This window comes from Zingiber officinale, chromosome 3A (genome assembly GCF_018446385.1).
Source record: "Zingiber officinale cultivar Zhangliang chromosome 3A, Zo_v1.1, whole genome shotgun sequence".
In the NCBI taxonomy this organism is placed as follows: domain Eukaryota; kingdom Viridiplantae; phylum Streptophyta; class Magnoliopsida; order Zingiberales; family Zingiberaceae; genus Zingiber; species Zingiber officinale.
Genome location: NC_055990.1, coordinates 111,224,774 through 111,250,474, shown reverse-complemented (window position 1 = coordinate 111,250,474; position 25,701 = coordinate 111,224,774).

Sequence of the window (25,701 nt, the reverse complement as noted above, 5' to 3'; positions counted from 1 at the left end):
AGCAAGCAGATCCCTTCCTGTCCCAAATGTGGGAGAACACATCCAGGAGCTTGTCTTCTGGGTAAGACTGGATGTTACTCCTGTGGTCAGGAAGGACACATGGCTAAAGAGTGTCCTAATAAATTCAAAGCACCTCAGCCACAGCCATTGCAATATGGAGGCCAGCCTGCACAGTTGCACCACATGGGAGCAGCATTAGAGGGACCCTACATCAGTCAAGGAAGGTTAGAAGCCCCACCAGTCCCAGCCTTTGATGGTGCCAGAGTATTCTCCCTCACCAAAGAAGAAGCTGCTAGTGCCTCCACGGTCGTAACAGGTCAAGTAGTTATTTTCCAGCACATAGCTACTGTACTATTTGACACTGGGGCGACCCATTCTTTTGTATCGATACCTTTTGCCAGTTTACAGGTACCTCAGAAAGTATGAACTCCAAGTTCCCGACAACCCTACCTTGGGAAGTCATGGAATCCAATCGGGGGCTTCGAGCTGTACTGGTTAGAATTGCAGACCGAGAGCTATATGTAAATCTAATAGTCCTCGCCATGCAGGATTTCGATATCATTTTTGGTATGGATTTCCTCAGCAAGTACAGTGCCTCAGTGGACTGCCGCAGAAAGAAAGTAATTTTTAGTCCAGAAGGTGAGTCAACTTTTGAGTTCACCGGAGTGCCAAGGAGGAAGACCCAGAAGCTCCTCTCATCCCTAGCAGCACACCAGATGTTAGCTAAAGGGTGTGCAGGTTTTCTTGCATACATAGTAAAGGCAGAAGAGGAGAAGGGACTCAAGCAGGAGGAGGTCCGGGTAGTATGCGAGTATCCAGAAGTATTTCCAGAAGAGCTACCTGGACTACCTCCCAACAGAGAGGTAGAATTTGAGATTGAATTGGTTCCTGGAACCGGTCCAATTTCAAAAGCTCCATATCGCATGTCTCCAGCAGAGCTGAAGGAGTTACAAGAACAACTACAGGAGTTACTTGACAAAGACTTCATTCGCCCCAGTCACTCACCTTGGGGAGCTTCTGTGTTGTTTGTCAAGAAGAAAGATGGATCAATGCGGATGTGCATAGACTACAGAGCTTTGAATCAAGTGACAATTGAGAACAAGTACCCCCTTCCCAGGATCGATGACTTATTTGATCAGTTAAGAGGAGCGACGGTGTTCTCAAAGATAGACTTGCGCTCTGGGTACCATCAGCTGAAGGTGAAAGAAAGAGATATACCCAGAACGGCATTCAGAACCAGATATGGACACTACGAGTTTGTAGTTATGCCATTTGGAGTGACCAATGCACCTGCGGTCTTCATGGACCTAATGAACAGAGTGTTCAGAGAATATCTTGACAAATTTGTCATTGTATTCATCGATGACATTCTGGTCTATTCAAGGACCCCAGAGGAGCATGACACGCACTTGAGGATAGTACTGCAGACTCTTCAGCAGAAGCAGCTTTATGCTAAATTCTCAAAGTGCGAGTTCTGGTTAAATCAGGTGGCGTTTTTAGGTCACATTATTTCCAAAGAAGGTATTCAAGTGGATCCAGCTAAAGTGGAAGCGGTCAACAACTGGAGTAGACCCAAGAACGTCAGAGAGATCAGAAGCTTCCTTGGTCTAGCAGGGTACTACAGGAAGTTCGTGGAGGATTTTTCCAGGATAGCTTCTCCGCTAACAGCCCTCACCAGAAAGAACAAGAGATTCGAATGGTCAGATAAATGTGAGCAGAGCTTCCAAGAGCTAAAGAAGAGACTGATCAGTGCTCCCATTCTGACTGTTCCACAGAGCGACAAGAGTTTCGACATCTACAGCGATGCTTCCAAGATGGGTTTAGGAGCTGTACTCATGCAAGAAGGAAAGGTCATAGCTTATGCTTCCAGACAACTCAAAGACTATGAGAAGAACTACCCTACTCATGATCTCGAGCTGGCAGCTGTAGTTTTTGCACTTAAACTCTGGCGACATTATTTGTATGGAGTCCAGTGTAGAATTTTCACAGATCATCAGAGTCTTAAGTACTTCTTCACTCAGAAGGACTTAAACATGAGACAGCGTAGGTGGCTGGAGTTGGTCAAAGATTACGACTGTGAAATTCTCTACCACCCAGGCAAAGCTAACAAAGTGGCAGATGCACTCAGCAGAAAATCTAGTGCATCACTGATGTCTTTGTCATCACTAGCCCTGCCACTGCAGAAGGAGTTGTCAGATTTTGGACTTGAAATTATCGAAGGACAGCTCTCTGCATTGACCTTAGAGTCCACATTGCTTGTGGAGATACAGAGAAAGCAAAGTGAAGATCCGGATATTCAGAGGATCAAGCAGGGGATACAGAAAGAAGACAACTCAGAGTTTAGAGTAACAGACAGCGGAATTCTTTATCAGAGGAGTCGCATTTGCGTGCCCAATGATGAGGAACTGAGAAAGAAGATCTTAGAGGAAGCTCACAATACACCGTACTCCATGCATCCCGGTTCGTCCAAGATGTACCAGGATGTGAAACAGAGGTTTTGGTGGTCAGGACTCAAAAGAGATGTAGCTAAGTATGTCAGTACCTGCTTGACATGCCAGAGAGTCAAAGCAGAACACCAGAGACCTCAGCCTCTTCCAATACCAGAATGGAAATGGGAAGACATTTCCATGGACTTCATAACAGGTCTTCCAAGAACCACCAATGGATATGATGCGATATGGGTAATAGTAGACCGATTAACCAAGTCTGCTCATTTCCTAGCCATCAAGGTGTCCCACTCCATAGAGCAGTTGGCCCAGCTATATGTTAAAGAAGTAGTCAGACCTCATGGAGTTCCTAAATCTATCGTTTCTGATAGAGATGGGCGCTTCACCTCACACTTTTGGGAGTGCGTTCAGAATGCACTAGGCACCAAACTCAAGTTCAGCACAGCTTTCCATCCACAGACTGATGGACAGACAGAGCGAGTGTAGAAGACATGCTCGAGCTTGCGCTAGATTTCAAAGGAAGTTGGTGCAAGTATTTGTGCTTAGTTGAATTCGCTTACAATAGCTATCGGGCCACCATCAAGATGGCACCTTATGAAGCACTATATGGCAGAAATGCAGATCACCCATATGCTGGCAAGAAGCGGAGAGAGAAAAGAGATAGAAGCAGAGTTGGGCATTCAGACAGAGGTGATAGATGAGACTACTCAAGCAATCCAAAAAAAGAATCAGACAGAGAATTGAGACTGACACACGCCGTAGGCCATTGGAGTTCCAAGTAGGAGATTCAGTTTTCCTCAAGGTCGCTCCTATGAAGGGAGTGATGAGATTTGGCAAGAAGGGCAAATTAAGTCCTCGCTATGTAGGACCTTACCGATCATAGAGAGGATTGGGAAAGTAGCTTACAGTCTGGACTTACCACAAGACATGTCAGAATACACAATGTGTTTCATGTCTCTATGCTAAAGAAGTGTCTCCATGACCCGAGCCAAGTGATTCACCTCGGTCAAGGCAGATCCAAGAGGATCTTAGTTATGAGAGCAGACCATAGAGTAGTCAAGAGATTGAGAAATAAAGAAGTACCACTAGTGAAGGTCGTCTGGAAGGAAGTACGAGGAAATCACTTGGGAGCGGGAGGACAGTATGAGACAGAAGTATCCAGAGCTATTCTAAGTTCGAGGACGAACTTTTTATAAGGTATGGGGGATTGTAACGACCCAATTTTTTTTTTTTCCATTTCAAGTTCTAAAGGGCCATAAAATTATTTGGAAATGCCTTTAAAATATTCTAGAGATTTTTAGGAATTTTTAGAGTATTTTTACGTAATTTTTGGAGGTCGTTTGGTATTTTTACAAAACCAAAGAAGTTTAAGCAAAAAGTGTTGGAGAAGAGGTTCGAACCCACGACCTCGGGTCGGACCAAACCAAGCCAAACCGGCTTGACCAGCTGGGATAAGAGATTTATGTTAATCTCAAATAGAGTTAAATAAGGTTATAGTATAGTTGAGTTATATCCGATTACTTATAAAAGGAAATAAGTTTTGGGATTTTAGAAAACCTAACTTCTTCTCTCTAAATTCTTCTTCGCCTTCTCTCGCGCGACAGCGGCGGCTCGGGCGAAAAACACATCGAGGCGACGGCGCTAGGGTTCCTCTTCGGTGCCGGCGAAAGGACTCTTCCGGCCAATCTCCAAGCTTCATCGTGCGTGGTCATCCCGACGGAAGGAGCTCGGAAGCACAAAGGAGAAGCTTCGGCCGAAACCCTAGAATCTCTTCCTCTCTTCGGTTGTAAGTCCAAGAACCGGCGGTAAGTACTACTCACCTGTGGTAGGAGTAGCTCCGCGATTTTGCTTCCTTCTTTTCCTTGCCGAGCGTGAACAGATTCCTTATTGATTCGTTTAAGGATTTCGGTTGGATTTTGCTAAGCACAGCAGGTTTTAAGAAGCTTTTGTTTGTAGATTGTGACTTACAGTTTTGAAGTTTGCAGTTCCAAGTGGTACAGTTCATGTAGAGTTTCCAGTAGGGCTATGAGGATTGTTCTTCAGGCTTGAACTTAGTATTTTAGTTGGCATAATCGGGTTACATGGAAGCTAGCATTGGTTTTCTGTTGTTCTATGTTGCCGTGGCACACTGCGTGAAGAGTACTTGTGGTTTAGGGTTTGATATGTAGCTGTCTTGTGCTATTAGTTCCCTTATACCGTGTAGCTTGTAGCACTTCTTGCTTATTCTGTTAATTTCTTAATGCAGTTAATTGATAGCATGTTCTGCCTATGTTGTTAGCTCTTTATACCAAGTAGATTTTGGGCATTTCTTACATAGAAACTCTATTTCGAACTCCTGGTTAAACTGTACAGCCTTAATTTCAGCTTATAGTTGTCTCTTTAGCATGCCTACAGCCTTAAATGTAGTATTCGTGTAGGCCTAATTGCTGCCATAAATTCCAGCAAATGGATTTAGGGTTTTTACAACATGATAAGAAGCATAAAGTTGCATTCTTTCACTTTTATTGCAGCATGCTAAAAAGTCTAGAATTAGCTTCCTTTTTGCTTTATTTACAGCATGATAAGAAGCATAAAGTTGCATTCTTTCACTTTTATTGCAGCATGCTAAAAAGTCTAGAATTAGCTTCCTTTTTGCTTTATTTACAGCATGATTGGAATCACCAAAGTAGCATTTTTTGCCTATATTTACAGTATGATTGGGATTAGCTTACTCCCATGCTACTACCATGTTTTAGAATTCCTGAAACCATTTTTCTGGAAGTAGTTTAGGATTAAAAGAACACTAAAGCTTAATTAAATGCCAGGGCATTTTTAATATCAGAATAAGAAAGATAACAAGTAAATAAAGCAAGAGGCTAGTACCCGACATCCAAGAGCTTGTCGTTAAACAAATCCAGGTGACCATTTCCGAGGTCTTGGCCCTGGTAGACCGAGGTCTGCTCTTTTAGGATTGGTGGCTCGCAACCCCAACCTATTAGGGAACGCGCATGAGATGGTACTAAGCCTGGGCCCAAAGAAAAGAAAAGTTAAGAAAGAAAGAAAGAAGAAGTGAGTAAAAGATAGGAATTAAAAGATTAATTTCTAACACAAGGATATAAGAAATGAAACAAGTTACATGCTTAGAATAAATAAGAATGGTTAGTTTCTTTAATTCTAAGTTTACATAGTTAGTTTCTTGTTATTCTGCTTGATACTGAGTATGATTTGTATCTAGTTCATTTTCTGTATACCATGAGCATATGCAGATAGTTTTAGTATTTCAGTTTCAGTACTTATGCATTTCATTTATGCATTTCGAGTTTTGTGAGATAGATTAGTACTTACTAAGCGTTTTCGCTTATAGATCTTGTTTTCTTTCCTCCTACTGCAGATAAAGGAAAAGCTAAGATGTGAAGGGAGGCGATAGGGTAGTGGTGATGATGGATGTGTGTGGTGGCTGAACTATGGAGGGATCCAGAGGGGACTAGCAAGACTTATTCATTTAGAGTTTATGTCTAGTTCATTTTCCTTATTTCCATTATGAAATCATGAGTTTATGCTTGAGTTCGAAGTGCATTGTAGCTTGTTATGCTTTGTTCTGAGAATTTTGAGTTTAATTCTTATTGCTAGTTTAGCTTTTGATTAGAATATGATTTATTAATGCGTGGTTGTGAAGAATATTGTGATCCAGCCGCATGTGGCTGTGTATATCTTTTATGTATTGTGGATTTGGTCACCGGTACAGGGGAGACTCTGCCGAATTTTTCGGTGGGAATCCCTCTGAACTGTGATAAAATCTACCTGACTCTAATTATAGAGTCAGTGCCACTAGGAGGGAAGTTATAGTTAGGTAACAATCTCCCTTAGAGAGTAGTAGTAAGAAAGGGTGGTTTTTACATAATAGTAGGATGTGCTAACTTTGTGGTTGCAGACTCAAACTATTATGGCATATTTTTATTGTGTGTGATTGGACCCTTGGACATGTCAAGGGCATTTAATTTTGTGTGCATGATTGTAAAATTAAATACAGCAGGAGCTGTATTAGTTATTAGGATTTTACATTTTTTGTTCGATCTAGAATATATGTACATTCCTTTATGAAATATAGGATCGATGTATGTAAAATTCTATATTTGTCGTGGATCGTATCCTTGCGAGACGTGGTGCTATCGGAGGACCAGAGGCGCAATGGAATAAGATGTAAGATAGATACGACAACTCGACCCGATGGCGGTGGCTAAAGATGGCAGCAGCTAGGGTTGTGTTGGTTGCTACTCGGAAAACCTAGAGGTTCCACTGTACAAAAATTTTGTACAAAGGTCTGAACCTTTTCCTAGCTACCATGTGTTCTTTTAAATTAAATTTTGGATCGCCTGCGGAACTTAACACGTTTGATCCAAAACTTAATATATTTGTTCTTTTAGGTTTTGACTTGGGTCTCCTGCGGAACTTAACACGTTCGACCCAAATCATCTTAAGTTATTAATTCCATTAAATATTAATTTCCATAATTGGTTCCCAGTACTGACGTGGCGAGGCACACGGCCTTCTTGGATATGGGAGCAACCACCACCGACTAGACAAAACCTCTTATAGAAAGCTAATATTTAATTTCCTAAAATAACTTTAGGTCAACCGAAAAGAACAATCAAATCACAAGGAAAAAAAACAAAGAAACACTATATCGAAAACAAATTCGAAACACTAGAATCGTTTGCCTCTTGTATTTAGTATTATTTCCAAAAATAACTAGTATGATGCGGAAAGAAAAATTACTGGTTATACCTTTTAGAAAGACCTCTTGATCTTCTACCGTATTCCTCTTCTAACCTCGGACGTTGTGTGGGCAACAATCTTCCGAGATGAGAACCACCAAGCACCTTCTTCTTCCTTACAAGTTTCGGCCATCAAAACTTCTCCTAGGATGAAGAGGTTCGGCCACCACCACCATGCTCCAAGGGATGCTAGAAAAGAGGCTTCTCCTGCTTCTCCTTCTTAGATCCGGCCACCAAAGCTATCTCCACCATGAGAAGGTTTCGGCCACACAAAGGAGAGGAGAGGAAAGAAAGGGCCGGCCACACCCAAGGAGAAAAGAGAGGAAAAATAGAATAGAGTCGTTCACCTTGAAGCCTCCTCTACCCCCTCTTTTATAATCCTTGGTCTTGGCAAATAAGGAAAATTTAATAAAAACTTCCTTAATTCTTTTGCCATTGAAAAGGAAAATTTATTTAATTAAAATAATTTTCTCTTTTCAAATTATAATGGCCGGCCACTCTTCTCCCCAAAACAAGGAGAGTTTTAATTAAAACAAAAATTAAAACTTCCTAATTTGTTTCTAGAAATTTATAAAAATTTCTCCAATAATTTTAATCCCTTCATGATTGGTTAATAAAAAAATTTTATAAATTAAAATCTTTCTTTTAAACATGTGGATAATTTCCAAAAAGAAAAGTTATCTCTAAAAATTAAAATCTCCTTTCAATCTACAAATAAGGAAAGATATTAAATCTTTTCTTAATCTTTTGTAGAAACTAATAAAAGAGAATTTTTAATTTTTAAACTTTCTTTTAAATCATGAATATAATTAAAAGGAAAGTTTTTACCAAAATTAAAATCAACCTTTTAATCTACAAATAAGGAAAGAGATTTTAACTCTTCTCTTAATCTTTTGTAGAATCTTATAAAAGGAAGGATTTAAATTTTTAAACTCTCTTTTAAATTATATTATCCACATAAGAAAAATTTTAAAATTTAAAATTCCTTTTTATTTAATAGGGTCGGCCACATGAATTCACCCATGAACATACCCATGGCCGGCCCTAGCTTGGTCTCCAAGCTAGCTTGGCCGGCCCCTATAGGATGGGTAAGAAGGTGGGTATAGGTGGGTATAGTACTCTATAATTAAGAGGCTACGATAGGGACTGAGAGGAGGAATTGGTTTTGCATCCCGTGCTCGCCCCGAACACACAACTTAATTTTATCAATAATAATTCATTCCACTAGAGAACTATTATTGAACTACCGCACCAATCCCAAATTACATTTTGGGCTCCTTCTTATCATGAGTGTGTTAGTCTCCCTGTGTTTAAGATAACAAATGTCCACTAATTAAGTAAGTTACTGACAACTCGCTTAATTAATATCTAGCTCCAAGAGTAGTACCACTCAACTTCATCGTCATGTCGGACTAAGTCCACCTGCAGGGTTTAACATGACAATCCTTATGAGCTCCTCTTGGGGACATTCTCAACCTAGATCACTAGGACACAGTTTCCTTCTATAATCAACAACACACACTATAAGTGATATCATTTCCCAACTTATCGGGCTTATTGATTTATCGAACTAAATCTCACCCATTGATAAATTAAAGAAATAAATATCAAATATATGTGCTTGTTATTATATTAGGATTAAGAGCACACGCTTCCATAATAACTGAGGTCTTTGTTCCTTTATTAAGTCAGTATAAAAGGAACGACCTCAAATGGTCCTACTCAATACACTTTAAGTGTACTAGTGTAATTATATAGTTAAGATAAACTAATACCTAATTACACTACGACCTTCCAATGGTTTGTTCCTTTCCATCTTGGTCGTGAACTACTGTTTATAATTTATAAGGTACTGATAACATGATCTTCTGTGTGTGACAACACACACCATGTTATCTACAATATAAATTAATTGAACAACTACATTTATCATAAATGTAGTCATTTGACCAATGTGATTCTTATTTCTAGATAAATGTTTATACCAAAAGCTAGGCTTTTAGTATACACTCTAACAATCTCCCACTTATACTAAAAGACTAAGCTGCCATATCTGCTGCCATACATCTGATTCCCATCCCTTCAACATGCCCATCAAAAGCTTGTGCCTTAAGGACCTTAGTGAAAGGATCTATAGGTCATCACCTGATGCAATCTAGGCGGCAACAACTTCTCATCGTTTATACGATTCCTCGTATTGGGTGGTACTTGCGCTTTATTGTATTTACTTGCCTTATAGACTTATGGTTTCTTCGAGTTTGCTACTGCACCAACATTATTACAATAAATTGTAATAATTTTTGGACAAACCAGAAATCATATCTAAGTTTATCTTGAGGTTATTGAGTCATTCAGCTTTTATGGCTACCTCAGAGGCTTGCCATATACTAAGCTTCTATGGTGGAGTCCAGAAAAACACCTATGCTTATCACTCTTCCATAGTTATGACTTTACCTCCTAAAGTAAACACAAAACCCCGAGGTTGACTTATTATTATCCCTATCCGATTGGAAGCCAAAATCCATGCAACCCACTAGGACCAAATTAACTGCCTTGTAAGCTAGCATATAATCTCTAGTGCCTCTAAGGTACTTCAATATATGCTTTACTGCAGTCCACTGTCCTTGTCCAGGGTTACTTTGATATCTGCTAACTATGCCCTTGGCAAAATAGATTTCTGATCTCGTGCATAGCATATATTAGGCTTCCGATAGCCGAAGCATAAAGAACTGCCTTTATTTCCTTTATCTCCTTTGATGTCTACAGAGACATATCTTTAGATAAAGTTACTCCATCCTTAAAAGGTAAGAAATCTTTCTTGGAGTTTTGCATACTTAAAACGAGCAAGGATTTTTTCGATGTATGAAGCTTGGAATAAGTAAAATATTCTTTTCTTGCGATCCCTTTGATCTCAAGAATATATACATTCTCCCAAGTCCTTTATATCGAATTGTTTGGACAACCATACCTTTTTTCGACAACATTTTGATATTGTTTCAACTACCAAAATGTTATCTACGATAGTACAAGAAATACCACCACGCTTCACACCTTTTGTATACACAAGACTTATCCAGTTACTAATAAATGAATCCAAAGGTTTGGATTACTTTGATAAACCGGATGTTCCAAGACCTTGAAGCTTTGTCGTCCATAGACTGATTGAGCTTACACAAGATGCTTTTAGCCCTTTGCAATGAACCTTCGTTGCTTTATATGGATGCTTTCTTCAAGACTTCCATTAAGGAATGCCGTCATACACTTACCAAATAGATAAAAGAACCGGATAGACTTAAGCATGGCTACCGGTGAAAAAGTTTCCTTTTCATCTAGCCTTGCTTTGAAAGTTTCTACCTTCCTGTCTATCCCTCTTTCCTATTATAGACCTTTTATACCCAAATGCTTTTACACCATTTGGTGGTTTTACGACTTCAGATTTTATTAGAATACATATATTCTAATTCATTATTCATTACTCTTTGCCAAGATATCGCATCTTTATCTTGGAGTGCTTCTCATATGTCCGGAGATCAGGTTCATGTCCTCCGGGGATCGAGTCCAAAACTCTCCCAAAACATGAATCTTTTAGGTTGCCTAACAACCTCCCACTACGACAAGGCACTTTCTACAATTGTGTATTATTTGTGATACGTGTTGCGGTTTTCTTGTGGTATCTCATCTTGTACAATTGGTACTAGATTAGACATGTCTTTATTATTTCCTTAAGAACAAGTTTTCTTATGGGCACATGGTTTATTACATAATCCTTTTTCTAAAATTGGTCATTGATGCTAACAATGACCTTCCGATTTTTAAGACTATAAACCTACTTTCATTTCACTAGGATAACCCACAAACAAGTGAATTCTGTCCAACTTATCATTGTCTATGTGCTGGACTACCCGAATCCGAATATGCTTCAAATAGGTTTACGCCTATTCAACAATTCTATATGAGTAGAGAGTTCTGACTTTAGAAGGTACTATGTTCACTTCCGTTTCCAGAGTATATCCTTAAAATGAATTTGGTAAAATAACTCATCATCAATCTACTTATTTCCATAAGAGTCCTATACCTTCTTTCTATTACACCATTCTGTAGAGGTGTACCAGGTGCTAGTTGGATTGAATCCCTACTGATAAGTGACTCCTAAATTCTCCCAAGAGGTACTTGCCACTATGATTTCACCATAGTGTCTTTTTACTTTGTCGTTTCTCCACATCACCTAGTACTCTTTGAACTAATCAAAGTACTTAGTCTTATGACATTAAGTAAATTTATTTGTATCTTGAATAGTTGTCTATAAAATAGACGAAATATTCAATACTACCTCTTGTCTGGATAGTCATAGGATCACACAAATCAGAATGAACCAATTTCAACATATCTTTGAATCCATACCCCTTAGACTTGAAAGCTTCTTGGTTATTTTTCCTTCCAAGTAAGACTCGCAGGTTGGAAAGATTTCCACTACTAATGAACTCAAAAGTTCATCAGCTACCAATGAATCATACTCAAGTTAATATAACCTAGCCTTAGATGCCAAAGATATAATTGGTTCATTTCCGAAGGTTACTTTCTCTTAAAGTTAGAAGATGTGTTACTAATTTCCATTTGTTGCATCGTGAGAGATTTTGGATTTATAAATTGCCAACCAACGTACCAGAACAGATAACTTCCCTCTTTTTCTTAATAACAACTTTGTTATTAAAAGAGGCAGAATATCAAGTTCTTTGAATAGTTTAGAAACTGAAAACTAGTTCTTTCTAAACTTGGTGCGTAAAGACAATTACTCAAAAATCCATGTTTTATTCTTATCAAAAGATAAACATCTCCCACTGCAACAGCTACCATTTTTACAGTAGTGCCCATGTGGACGGTGTTTTAATTTTCATTTAGTTGTCGGGTTTCCTGGAACCCTGCAATGAATTGCGGACATGATTAATGACATCTGTATCTACACTCCAGGTTCTGGTAGATAACACCACTAAACATGTTTCAACTAATGAATTAAATACACCTATTTTGTTCTTAGTTTTAAGAAGACAGTCTACCTTAATGTCCAAGTCCTATTTCCAATCATTACAATTGGGACTACTAAGCCTTTTCTATAGTATGACTACTAGGGGATTGACAAATATTTAAATCCTAAGAATCACAAAAATATTTGGTCAAGATCAACTCCTTAAAAACCCCCATGAATTTTGTATGCCACGATAGTGTGGACGTATACAAAATCGAAGAGGAGATTTTATTCATTAATTTTATTATCTCGTCAACTTTACTTTATGACGAATAAAATTAATAGTTGATCTGTCTTTGATCAAATATTTGGTCAAAAACTTTTGAATTTAAAAAAAAAATATTGATTCCTCAAACAATATTATTTAAATTCACCAACACCTCAAACACCGTGAATTTTGCATGCCACGTTAGTGTGGACGTATACAAATTCAACATTTGTAAAAGGAGGGTTTTAACCCCATTAATTTTATTATCTTGTCAACCTAACTTTTTGACAAATAAAATTAATAGTTGGTATCATTTGGTCACACAAATAATAGCAGTGACTCCGATGGGGAGGATACTTTTAGATGTGTCTAAGTATATACCATTACTTGACACTAAGTCCATTAATAAGATTATGCCCCTTCTGTTGGGGAAGATCACACGCTCTTAATTAACTTCCTATAGTCATCCAAAAATGGAAGTCTGTTCTAGTGATCCACAAACAAGCTCATCTGTTATGGAGAAAGGCACTCAGAGCCAACGCGCAAGCTTGTTTGCATCACTTACAAACCAGTAATGGAGACCATGGGATTTACTTAAAAATCCCTCTCCCACTTAGTTATTTATAAATGAGGAATTTTAACTATGCTAGCCTACTAAATATGTAAACTAACATGCACACACAACACAATATAAAAGCAATAAATAGAAAATCTAATTTTTCAACTATTATGGCTTTTATCTCTAGTTGTCCTCCGTGTGTTGTTATCCCAAGCTGCTGCCATATTTGGCCACTGCCACCGGGTCTAGCTGCCGCATCCATCTTGCTCCTAGTTCCGCTGCGCCTCTGGTCCTTAGAAGGTTCCACGCTTTGCAAGATTCGATCCGCGACATAAATAGAATTTTACATTTTGATCCTATATTCCATAAAAGGAATGTACATGTATCTAGATCAAAAATAAAATCCTAATAAAACTAAATACAGCTCCTGCAGTATTTTATAATACAATCATGCACACACAATGAAATGCCCTTGATATGTCCAAGGGTCCAATCACACACATAATAACTATAAGCCATAATAGTTGGATCCTGCATCCACAAAGTTAGCACATCCTACTATTATCCTGCCTAAATTATGTATGACATGTGCATAATTAAACTAATACCAAATACACAGAGACAAAACCCTAGCTCTGATACCAATTGTTGGTTGCTACTCGGAAAACCTAGAGGTTCCACTGTACAAAAATTTTGTACAAAGGTCAGAACCTTTTCCTAGCTACCATGTGTTCTTTTAAATTAAATTTTGGATCGCCTGTGGAACTTAACACGTTTGATCCAAAACTTAATCTATTTGTTCTTTTAGGTTTTGACTTGGGTCTCCTGCGGAACTTAACACGTTCGACCCAAATCATCTTAAGTTATTAATTCCATTAAATATTAATTTCCATAATTGGTTCCCAGTACTGACGTGGCGAGGCACACGGCCTTCTTGGATATGGGAGCAACCACCATCGACTAGACAAAACCTCTTATAGAAAGCTAATATTTAATTTCCTAAAATAACTTTAGGTCAACCGAAAAGAACAATCAAATCACAAGGAAAAAAACAAAGAAACACTATATCGAAAACAAATTCGAAACACTAGAATCGTATGCCTCTTGTATTTAGTATTATTTCCAAAAATAACTAGTATGATGCGGAAAGAAAAATTACTAGTTATACCTTTTAGAAAGACCTCTTGATCTTCTACCGTATTCCTCTTCTAACCTCGGACGTTGTGTGGGCAACGATCTTCCGAGATGAGAACCACCAAGCATCTTCTTCTTCCTTACAAGTTTCGGCCATCAAAACTTCTCCTAGGATGAAGAGGTTCGGCCACCACCACCATGCTCCAAGGGATGCTAGAAAAGAGGCTTCTTTTCTCTCCTTCTTCTCCTTCTTAGATCCACCACCAAAGCTACCTCCACCATGAGAAGGTTTCGCCACACAAAGGAGAGGAGAGGAAAGAAAGGCCGCCACACCCAAGGAGAAAAGAGAGGAAAATAGAATAGAGTCGTTCACCTTGAAGCCTCCTCTACCCCCTCTTTTATAATCCTTGGTCTTGGCAAATAAGGAAAATTTAATAAAAACTTCCTTAATTCTTTTGCCATTGAAAAGGAAAATTTATTTAATTAAAATAATTTTCTCTTTTCAAATTATAATAGCTGGCCACTCTTCTCCCCAAAACAATGAGAGTTTTAATTAAAACAAAAATTAAAACTTCCTAATTTGTTTCTAGAAATTTATAAAAATTACTCCAATAATTTTAATCCCTTCATGATTGGTTAATAAAAAGAAATTTTATAAATTAAAATCTTTCTTTTAAACATGTGGATAATTTTCAAAAAGAAAAGTTATCTCTAAAAATTAAAATCTCCTTTCAATCTACAAATAAGGAAAGATATTAAATCTTTTCTTAATCTTTTGTAGAAACTAATAAAAGAGATTTTTAATTTTTAAACTTTCTTTTAAATCATGAATATAATTAAAAGGAAAGTTTTTACCAAAATTAAAATCAACCTTTTAATTTACAAATAAGGAAAGAGATTTTAACTCTTCTCTTAATCTTTTGTAGAATCTTATAAAAGGAAGGATTTAAATTTTTAAACTCTCTTTTAAATTATATTATCCACATAAGAAAATTTTTAAAATTTAAAATTCCTTTTTATTTAATAGGGCCGACCACATGAATTCACCCATGAACATACCCATGGTCGGCCCTAGCTTGGTCTCCAAGCTAGCTTGGCCGGCCCCTATAGGATGGGTAAGAAGGTGGGTATAGGTGGGTATAGTACTCTATAATTAAGAGGCTACGATAGGGACCGAGAGGAGGAATTGGTTTTGGTCTCCCGATAAAATTAAGCATCCCGTGCTCGCCCCGAACACACAACTTAATTTTATCAATAATAATTCATTCCACTAGAGAACTATTATTGAACTACCGCACCAATCCCAAATTACATTTTGGGCTCCTTCTTATCATGAGTGTGTTAGTCTCCCTGTGTTTAAGATAACAAATGTCCACTAATTAAGTAAGTTACTGACAACTCACTTAATTAATATCTAGCTCCAAGAGTAGTACCACTCAACTTCATCGTCATGTCGGACTAAGTCCACCTGCAAGGTTTAACATGACAATCCTTATGAGCTCCTCTTAGGGACATTCTCAACCTAGATCACTAGGACACAGTTTCCTTCTATAATCAACAACACACACTATAAGTGATATCATTTCCCAACTTATCGGGCTTATTGATTTATCGAACTAAATCTCACCCATTGATAAATTAAAGAAATAAATATCAAATATATGTGCTTGTTATTATATTAGGATTAAGAGCACACGCTTCCATAATAACTGAGGTCTTTGTTCCTTTATTAAGTCAGTATAAAAGGAACGACCTCAAATGGTCCTACTCAATACACTTTAAGTGTACTAGTGTAATTATATAGTTAAGATAAACTAATACCTAATTACACTACGACCTTCCAATGGTTTGTTCCTTTCCATCTTGGTCGTGAACTACTGTTTATAATTTATAAGGTACTGATAACATGATCTTCTGTGTGTGACACCACACACCATGTTATCTACAATATAAATTAATTGAACAACTACATTTATCATAAATGTAGTTATTTGACCAATGTGATTCTTATTTCTAGATAAATGTTTATACCAAAAACTAGACTTTTAGTATACACTCTAACAATAGAGCACACGGAGGACAGTGATGAAAATGTCATAATAGTTGGAAAATTAATTTCCATGTTTATTGCTTTTATTTACTGTGATGTGTGTGTATGCATGTGTTATATGCTAGCATAGGTTAAAATTCCTCACCTTAAATAACGAAGTGGGAGAGGGATTAGTATATTAATTCCACGGTCTCCATTACTGGTTTGTAAGTGATGCAACAAGCTTACGTGTTGGCTCTGAGTGCCTCCCTCCACAACAGATGAGTTTGTTTGCGGAATCACTAGATCAAACTTTCTTAATGGATGGCTATAGGAAGTTATTTAGAATGTGTGGGCACAATTCTATTTAATGGACTTAGTATCAAGTAATGGTATACACTTAGACACATTTAATAGTATCCTCCCCAACGGAGTCACTGCTATCACTTGTGTGACCAAAAGGAAACCAACTATTAATTTGTCATAAAACTAGGGTGACAAGATAACAAAATTAATGGGTTAAAATCTCTCTTACAAATGATTGATTTTGTATACGTCCACACTAACGTGACATACAAAATTAACAGTGTTTGAGATAATTTTATTTGTCATAAAGTTAGGTTGACAAGATAGTTAATGGGTAAAACCCTCCTCTTACAAATGATGATTTTGTATACGTCCACACTAACGTGGCATGCAAAATTCACGGTATTTTGAGGTGTTGGTAAATTTAAATAGTATTGTTAGAGGAATCAATATTATTTTAAATTTAGAGTCTTGACCAAATATTTGATTAAAGACAGATCAACTATTAATTTTATTTGTCATAGGTTGACAAGATAATAAAATGAATGGATAAAATTTCTTTTTTGAATTTGTATACGCCCACACTAACGTGGCATACAAAATTCACGGGGATTTTGAAATGTTGGTCTTGACCAAATATTTTTGTGATTCTTAGGATTTAAAATATTTGTCAATCCCCTAGTTGTTATATTATAGAATAGAATTAGTAGTCCCAATTGTAATGATTGGAAATAGAACTTGGGCATTTAAGGTAAACTGTCTTCTTAGAACTAAGAACAATATAGGTGTATTTTATTCATTAGTTGTAACATGTTTAGTGGAGTTATCTACCAGTACCTGGCGTGTAGATACGGGAACCACTGATCATGTCTGCAATTTATTGCAGGGTTCCAGGAAACCCGACAACTATATGAAAAGGAAAACACCGCCTATATGGGCACTACTGCAAAAGTAGTAGCTGTTGCAGTGGGAGATATTTATCCTTTGATAGGAATAAAATATAAATTTTGAGAAATTATCTATATATACCAAGTTTAGAAAGAATTCGATTTCGGTTTCTAAACTATCAAAGAATAGATATTCTGTCTATTTTGATAACAAACTTATTATCAAGAAAAATAGGAAAATTATCTGTTGACAATTTATAAATCCAATAACTCCCACGATGTAATAAATGGAAATTAATAACACATCTTCTAACTATTAAGAGAAAGCAACCTTCAGAAATAAACCAATTATATCTTTGGCATCAAAGGCTAGGTTATTTTAACTTAAGAATGATTCATTGGTAGCTGATGAACTTTTGGGTTCATCTTTCCAACCTGAGAGTCTTACTTGGAAGAAAAAATAACCGAGAAACTTTTAAGTCTAAGGGGTATGATGCCAAAGATATAATGGAATTGGTTCATTCTGATTTGTGTGGTCCTATGACTATCCAGACAAGAGGTAGTTTCGAATATTTCGTCTATTTTATAGACAACTATTCGAGACACAGATAGATTTACTTGATACACCGCAAGTCTAAGTGCTTTGATTAGTTCAAAGAGTACAAAGTTGATGCGGAGAAATGTCAAAGTAAAGATATCGAGACACTACGGTGAGATCGTAGTAGCAAATACCTCTTGGGAGAATTTAAGAGTCACTTATCAGAAGTAGGGATTCAATCCCAACTAACTGCACTTGGTACATCCCAACAGAATAGTGTAGTAAAAAGAAGGTATAAGGCTCTTATGGAATAATTAAATCGATGATGAGTTATTTAGAAAATTACCAAATTCGTTTTAAGGATATACACTAGAAACGGAAGTGAACATAGTACCTTCTAAGTCAGAACTTTCTACTCCCACAGAATTGCAGAATGGGCGTAAGCCTAGTCTGAAGCATATTCGGATTTCGGTGGTCTAGCACGTGAGAGACACTGAAAAATTGGACATGAGTTCACTTGTTTGTGAGTTATCCTAGAAAAATGAAAAGAGGTTTGTAGTTCTTAAAATCGGAAGGTCATTGTTGGCACCAATGCTCGATTTTAGAAAAGGACTATACTATAAACCACAAACCCATGAGTAAAAATTATTCTTAAGGAAATTAAAGGACACGTCTAACCTAGTACCAACTGTACAAGATGAAATATCACAAGAAACTACAACACGTATTACAAATGATATACAATTGCAGAAAGTACCTCGTCATAGTGGGAAGGTTGTTAGACAACCTAAAAAGATTCATGTTTTGGGAGAGTCTTTGGGCTCGATCCTTGGAGGACATGCACCTGATCTCCAGATATATGACGAAGCACTCCAAGATAAAGATGCAGCATCTTTGCAAAGAATACAAAATTAGAATTTATGTATTCTAATAGAGTCTGGAAGCTTATAAAATCACCAAATGGTGTAAAAGCCATTGGGTAAAAATAAGTCTACAATAGGAAAAGAGGGATAGACAGGAAGGTAGAAACTTTCAAAGCAAGGCTTGTTGAAAAAGGAAACTTTTTTACCGGTAGCCATGCTTAAGTCTACCCGGATTCTTTTATCTATGAGATTTAGCAAGTGGATGTCAAGACAGCTTTCCTTAATGGAAGTCTTGAAGAAAACATCCCTATAAAGCAACCAGAAGGGTTCATTGCAAAGAGCAAAGAGCATCTTGTGTTTAAGCTCAAACAGTTTTTGGACTGAAGTAAAGCTTCAAGGTCTTGGTACATTCGGTTTAATAAAGTAATCCAGACCTATGGATTTATTTTATAATCAAATGAGTTTTGTGTATACAAGAAATGTGATGGAAATGTGGTGATATTTCTTGTACTATACATAGATAACATTTTTGGTAGTTGGAAACAATATCAAAGTGTTGTCAGAAGTAAGGGTATGGTTGTCCAAACAATTCGATATGAAGGACTTAGGAGAATGCATATATTCTTGGGATCAAAGGGATGGCAAGAAAAGAATATATTTTACTTATCCCAAGCTTCATATATTGAAACAATCCTTGCTCGTTTTAGCATGTAGAACTCCAAGAAAAGGTTTCATACCTTTTAGGCATGGAGTAGCTTTATCTAAAGAGATGTCTCCGAAGACATCAAAGTAGTTACAGAAAATGAAGGTAGTTCCTTATGCTTCGGCTGTCGGAAGCCTAATGTATGCTATGCACGAGATCAGAAATCTGTTTTGTCGAAGGCATAGTTAGCAAATATCTAAGTAACTCTGGACAAGGACATTGGACTGCGGTAAAGCATATATTAAAGTACCTTAAAGGCACTAGAGATTATATGCTAGCTTACAAGGCAGATAATTTGGTCCCTGTGGGTTGCACGGATTTTGACCTCCAATCAGATAGGGATAGTAGTAAGTCAACATCGGGGTTTTGTGTTTACTTTAGGAGGTAAAGTCATAACTATGGAAGAATGATAAGCAAAAGTGTTTTTTTGGACTCAACCATAAAAGCTGAGTAAGTGGCAACCTCTGAGGCAGTCATAGAAGCTGAATAACTCAATAACCTTAAGATGGACTTAGATATGATTTCTAATTTGTCCAAAGATTATTATAATTTATTGTAATAATAGTGGTGCAGTAGCAAACTCGAAGAAACCATAAGTCTATAAGGCGAGTAAACACAATAGAGCGCAAGTACCACCCAATACAAGAAATCGTATAAACGAGGAGAAGTTGTTGCCACCTAGATTGCATCAGATGATGACCTATAGATTTTTCACTAAGGCCCTTAAGGCAAGAGCTTTTGATGGGCATGTTAAAGGGTTGGAATCAGATGTATGGCAGCAGATATGACAGCTTAGTCTTTTAGTATAAGTGGGAGATTGTTAGAGTGTATACTAAAAGCCTAGCTTTTGGTATACACATTTATCTAGTTATAAGAATCACATTGGTCAAGTGTCTACATTTATATATACCAAATATAGATGTTCAATTAATTTATATTGTAGATAACATAGTGTGTGGTGTCACACACAAAAGATCGTGTTATCAGTTCTTTATAAATTATAAACAGTAGCTCACGACTAAGATGGAAAGGAACAAACCATTAGAATAGTCGTAGTGTAATTAGGTATTAGTTTATCTTGACTAATAGATTACATTAGTACACTCTAAGTGTATTGAGTAGGATCATTTAAGGTAAGTTTTTTTTATACTGATTTAATAAAAGAACTAGACCTTAGTTATTATGGAAGTCTGTGCTCTTAATCCTAATATAATAACAAGCACATATATTTAATATTTATTTCTTTGACTTATCAAAGGGTGAGATTTAGCTCGATAAATCAAAATGCCCGATAAGTTGGGAAATGATGTTACTTATAGTGTGACATGTTGATTATAGAAAGAAACTGTGTCCTAGTAATCTAGGTTGATAATGTCTCCAAGAGGAGCTCATAAAGATTGTCATGATAAACCCTGCAGGTGGATTTAGTCCGACATGACGATAAGGTTGAGTGGTACTACTCTTGGACTAAGATATTAATTAAATGAGTTGTCAGTAACTCACTTAATTAGTGGGCATTCGACATCTTAAATACAAGGAGACTAACACACTCATAATAAGAAGGAGCCCAAAAATGTAATTTGGGATTGGTGCGGTAGTTCAATAATAGTTCTTTAGTGGAATGAATTATTATTGATGAAATTAAGTTATGTGTTCGGGGCGAACACGGGATGCTTAATTTCATCGGGAGACCAAAACCAATTCCTCCTCTCGGTCCCTATCGTAGCCTCTTGTATATAGAGATTTATACCCACCACATACCCACCTTCTTACCCATCCTAATGAGGTCGGCCAAGCTAGCTTGGAACCCAAGCTAGGGCCGGCCAAGACCAAGTGGATGAGCCAAGTTGGTGGCCGGCTAAAGCTTGGGTCCCAAGATTAGGTGGCTGGCCACTAGAATATTAAAAAGGATTTTTATTAAAATTATTTCTTATGTGGATATCATGGTTTTAAAAGAGAGTTTAAAATTTAAATTTTTCCTTTTATAGCTTTCTACAAAAGATTAAGAAAAGATTTGAAATCTTTTCTTATTTGTAGATTAAAAGGAGATTTTAATTTTGAGAAAATTTTCCTTTTTAACCATGATCATAATTTAAAAGAGAGTTTTAAAAATTAAATATTATCTTTTATTAGTTTCTACAAAAGATTAAGAAAAGATTTGATATCTTTCCTTATTTGTAGATTGAAAAGAGATTTTAATTTTAGAGATAACTTTCCTTTTTGGAAATTATCCACATGTTTAAAAGAAAGATTTTAATTTATAAAATTTTCTTTTTATAACCCACCATGAAGGGAAAAATTATTGGAGAAATTTTTTATAAATTTCCAGAAACAAATTAGGAAGTTTTAATTTTTGTTTTAATTAAAACTCTCCTTGTTTTGGGAAAATAAGTGGTCGACCATTGATATTAAGAAAAGAAAATTATTTTTAATTAAATATTTTTTTCTTTTTTGTGGCAAAGGAATTAAGGAAGTTTTTATTAAAATTTCCTTATTTACCAATACCAAGGAATATAAAAGAGGGGGTAGAGGTGCCTTCATGGTGAACAACTCTATTCTTTTCTTCCTCTCTTTTTCTCCTTGGTGTGGTCGGCCCTTAGAGGTTCTCCCTCTCCTCTTCTCTTCTTCTCTAGTGGCCGGTTTTATCCCCTCTTGGAGCTCTTGATGGTGGCCGGTTTAAGCTAGGAGAAGAAGGAGAGAAAGGAGGTTTTTGTTTCTTGCATCCCTTGGAGCTTGGTGGTGGTGGCCGGACCTCTACTTCTCATGGAGAATTCTTGGTGGCCGAATCTAGCTTGAAGAAGAAAGAGCTTGGTGGTTCTCATCTCGGAAGATCGTTGCCCACACAACGTCCGAGATAAGAAGAGGAATACGGTAGAAGATCAAGAGGTTATTTTGCTTACAAAGAAAAGTATAACTAGTAATTGTTTTCCGCATCATACTAGTTTTCTTTGTATAGTTATTTATGGAAATATCAAACACAAGAGGCATATGATTCTAGAGTTTTCAAAATAGTTTTTTCGAGTTTGTGTTTTCTTCTTTTTCGAATTTGTGATTCGATTGTTCTTTTTGGTTAACCTAGAGTTATTTAAGGAAATAAATATTAGCTTTCTTTAAAAGGCTTTGCCTAGGCGGTGGTGGTTGCTCCCATATCCAAGAAGGCCATGTGTCTCACCATGCAGTCCTGGAAGCCAATTTTAGAAATTAATATTTATGGAATTAATAACTTAGGTAGATTTGAATCAATAGTGTTAAGTTCCGCTTGCGATTCAAATCTAAACCATTAAGAACAGATAAGTTAAATTTGGAATCAATGATGTTAAGTTCCGTCTGCGATTCCTAATTTAATTTCTAAAGAACACAATAGGTTATTTAAGGAAAGGTTCGACACTTGTACAAAAAAATTTTGTACAGTGGAACAGGTACATTTTCCTAGGACTAACCAACACCACTCCAGCTTCTCGTCCCTTGGAAATGTCGCACACTTCCTTCTCATCCGCCAATATACTCTTCCACAACATCTAGTCCCTTGGATGCACGAGCCCATCGACTCTCTCCCATGTCGTCCTTCTTGATAGCTACATGTTTCGCTCGACTTCTTGTGCTCCTAAATTCTTGCACACTTAGACACAAGTATCAAACCACAACAAGACCTAACTTGACTTGGTTGATCACATGAAAATCGCCATAGGGTACTCACAAGGATAATGACGGCTCAAGGCGGCAACGAGTTGTAGATGGCGGCGATCGTAGCAATATGCCTTCTGGTGGCAGCGCCGGCTCTGGAAAAAATCGATGACGGCTAGCCATGGATCAATCAGCTAGGGAGAGGCGAAGCTTGTTCTCCCATAGACGACGGCTGGATCGAAAGAGAGGATATCACCGTCGACAAGATCGGGAGAGGAACTCGGCGTCTGCTTGGACCAGAGGAATGCGGTGACACTACCAGGTTGAGCTCCGTAGTGTGAACAGATGGTGATGCCTTAGCGCGAGGAGGCAATAGTGGTCGAGTGGTGCTGATGTGATCAACGATGGCGGCAGTGCGACTATAATAGGAAACTAAGGCACGAGAGAGGGGAAAGGGTGGTGATGACTAGCAATAACCGGCAGCACTCTCAACGACCGGCGATGGCTTAGGCTTTAGGAATGCCATGGTGTTAGTGGCTAACCTTCAAAAATCAACACCATAATGAGTGATGTTGTATTTAAGCAATAAAAATCAACACCAAAGTGAATTTATTATATATTTTTAGTTATTTTTATTAATAAAATTAGTTCACACTATTCATTTTAATTTTATTTTTTATTCTTTTATGATTAGATATTTAAAAATAGGGAAAATAATTTTAATATTTTATTAGCCTTCTCTTAAAAATAAATAAATTTAAATGATAATATAATTGAAAAGAATCAAAAGAGAAGAGAGAAAAGATAGTGTAGGTAAAGGAGAGAGAATAAAAGAAGAGAATAAATGTTGCATATCAATAAAAAAAAAAGATGATAACCCTTGCCCCTAGGGTTCTCGCTAGTCGATCTCATGACCAACACGAAAGAGATAAATCATGATAATTATTGAGGCAAGTGGGTGGCGGGGTTGAATGTTTCCACCACCGGGTGTAGGGGTATTATTGTTGGTGCAACATCCCTCAGGTCAAGATTGACTTGGGTGACCAAGCTGAGTCTTGGTTTGAGTTTAGATGTTTGACAATAAGAAATTGATTGAAGAAGAGTCAAGTAGGTCAATGTTGACCGGATACTTGACAGGGAAGTCCTGGTGAGTGAAGCCAGGCAGAAGGAAAACCCTAGTGAGTGAAGCTAGGTGAAAGTCCTAGTGAGTGAAGCTAGGTGAAAGTCCTGGTGAGTGAAACCAGGTGAAAACCCTAGTGAGTGAAGCTAGGTGAAAGTCCTGGTGAGTGAAGCCAGGCAGAAGGAAAACCCTAGTGAGTGAAGCTAGGTGAAAGTCCTGGTGAGTGAAGCCAGGTGAAAGCCCTAGTGAGTGAAGCTAGGCAGATGAAAAACCCTAGTGAGTGAAGCTAGGTGAAAGTCCTGGTGAGTGAAGCCAGGCAGAAGGAAAACCCTAGTGAGTGGATCTAGGTGACAGTCCTGGTGTGGGAAGCCAAGTAGGTCAAAGGATTGACTGGATACTTGGCACGAGGAAATACAGATAGGTCAAAGGGATTGACCAGACATCTGATGGAAGTCCAAGTAGGTCAAAGGAGTGACCAGATACTTGGCATGAATAGAAAAGTCTAAGTGGGTCAAAGGGATTGACCAGACACTTGGTGGGAAGTCCTAGCAGGTCAAAGGAGTGACCAGATGCTAGGCATGATGTACCAACAGGTCAAGGTTGACCGGATGTTGGTTTGAGAGGCTTGGAACTTGGTTTTGGGCAAAAACCAAGTGTTGGATCGATTAGTGGATCGATCCGGGCTCTCGAGCGAGAGAGCCTCCGGATCGATCCGTGGATCGATCCGGATGTTCCAATCGATCGGTGGATTGATTGGGACGCGGCTGCTGCGATAGCGATGGATCGATCCGTGGATCGATCCGTGCATCGAGAAGGGCCGGATCGATCTGTGGATCGATCCAAAGCCTCCCGATCGATTGGGAATATTCGAATCGATCGGGATCCGACCGCTGCGTCGTATTTGAGCCGCAAGCGTCGTTGGCGCGATATCTCTTCTCCGATTCACTCCAGTTTCGCGGACTCCTCCACAAGACTCACAAAGCTCGGATCGCGGTTCTTGAAGGATCTTGGAAGTTTTCCAAGTCAAGAGGCGATCAAAGCCAAGAAGAGAAGCTAGGGTTAGGGTTTATACTCATTGTAAGCTTGTAAGCTTGTATTTCTTGTATCCTTTCCCTCTCTTCTTGTATTGAGTCTTGTAGGGCTTCTCCGCCCTTGGTAGTTACCATAAAGGAGAGTTTTATTTAGTGGAGGGTGTGTGTGTTGGTGTGGATCCTTGGATTAGTCACCTCTTGTGAGGTGGATACCAAGTAAACCAACCGTGTTAGCGTTGTGTGATTGTTTCTTTGTATTTCCGCTGCACATCTTTGAAGGAACAAGCAACGCCGAGCAATGAGCGAACGCGACGAGCTATTCACCCCCCCCCCTCTAGCTACTTTTGGTCCTAACAAGTGGTATCAGAGCGAGGTCGCTCCTCACCGGAATCATCACTGGAAGGGTCAAGCGTAACAAGAAAAGCTAGAGGGTGAAGAAGTTGGAGCAAATTCTTCAAGTTCAAGATTTTATCAA